We start from the raw sequence: 1,807 nt of genomic DNA on the forward strand, positions 1-1,807 counted from the left end.
TTATCTTTTCCAATTTTTCGAAAACCCACCCCCCCATCCCTTTAAATTTGGGTTCGGCCTCCTTCCTCCTCCATCAACAATTGCACCTAGCTCTCCTTCTACCCCTCTTCTTTCTTTTCTTTTGCTTGAGGACAAGCAAACCTCTAACTTTGGTGTGTTTATCCGAGATCACTAAGATCATGGCTCCTAAAGGAAAACAACCCACTCCAAGAGGCAAGAAAGAGAGCATTCCAAAACCACTTTGGAATCAAGGGAAGTTCTTATCTAAAGAACATTCAGACCATTATCTTAAAGTAATGGGTCTGAGATCAGTGATCCCGGAAGTTAGATTCGATCTGAAAGAAGATGAATATCCGGAGATCCAGGAGCAAATTCGAATCAGGAACTGGGAAGTCCTAGCTAATCCTGAAACGAAAGTGGGAAGGAACATGGTCCAGGAGTTCTATGCTAATATGTGGCAGACTGACAAGCAAAAACTATCTGGAACTGCCTTCTATGAATTTCAGACCATGGTCAGAGGGAAGATTGTTCATACCACCCCTGACAAGATCAGAGAGATCTTAAAGCTACCTCAACTAAAGGATGATCCAGACTCCTTCAACAAGAGGATGATGAGAGCAGACATTGACCTGGATAAGATTCTAGAGGACATATGTATCCCTGGAGCCAGGTGGACCACCAACACAAAGGGTGTCCCAAATCAACTCAAGAGAGAGGATCTCAAACCAGTCGCCAGAGGATGGCTAGACTTCATTGGGCATTCTCTGTTGCCCACTAGCAACCGCTCTGAAGTCACAGTTAAAAGAGCAGTGATGATCCATTGCATCATGATGGGGAAGGAAGTGGAGGTTCATCAGCTGATTTCAACTGAACACTACAAGATTGCTAACAAAAATTCAAAAGAGGCCAGGTTGGCTTATCCAAGCGTGATTTCTCTGCTCTGCAAGGACGCTGGAGTAAGGATGGGAATAACTGAATATATCCTAATTGAAAAGCCAATCACCAAAGCATCATTGGAAAAACAACAAGCACAGGAGGATCCCATCAAGAAGAGAGCACAGGAATTCCTCCCAGAGATCCCTCAAGCTGAATACTGGGAGTATCTTGAGACGTCCGTTACCAAGATACGGGAAGCTATGGAGCAAATAATAAAAGAACAGAAGGAACACAGTCAAATGCTGACCTATATGTTTAAAGAACAAGAGGAGCAGGGGCGTGACTTAAGGGAACTGAAGCGCCAAAAGTCTTCTCTTGTAGGACCAAGCACCCCAAGGATCAGAGGAACCCCCGTGCCCCCAGAATAAAGGTTGTTAATTTCCAATTTCTGCCTTAACTCTGTGACAGTGTCCTTATAAAAGTTTACCTTAGAAGTCATATAGTAGTAAGTAGTATCTATTTTGATTTTATCTCCAATTAAGCTATAGTTTATTTTTCTCATCATCAGCAAACATGAATAAAGTAGTAGATCTTTTGAATAAGAGGCAATAAAATTTCGAGTTTAATAAGAGAAATTCTAATTAGTTAAATGTGGTGGCAATGCTTTCTGTCTTCTGAATGAATGCTTGAACAGTGCATATGTCTTTTGAATTTGTTGTTTAAGACTGTTAAATATGTTGGCTCTTGAAAGAATGATGAACATGAGACATGTTATTGATAATCTGAAAAATCATGAAAATGATTCTTGAAGCAAGAAAAAGCAGCAAAGAACAAAGCTTGCAGAAAAAAAAAAAGAGAGAGAGAAAAAGCAAGTAGAAAAAGCCAATGACCCTTAAAACCAAAAGGCAAGGGCAAATGAAAAGGATCCCAA

Source organism: Arachis ipaensis, chromosome B10, assembly GCF_059453495.1.
Source record: "Arachis ipaensis isolate K30076 ecotype BB chromosome B10, ASM5945349v1, whole genome shotgun sequence".
NCBI classification, from domain to species: Eukaryota; Viridiplantae; Streptophyta; class Magnoliopsida; order Fabales; family Fabaceae; genus Arachis; species Arachis ipaensis.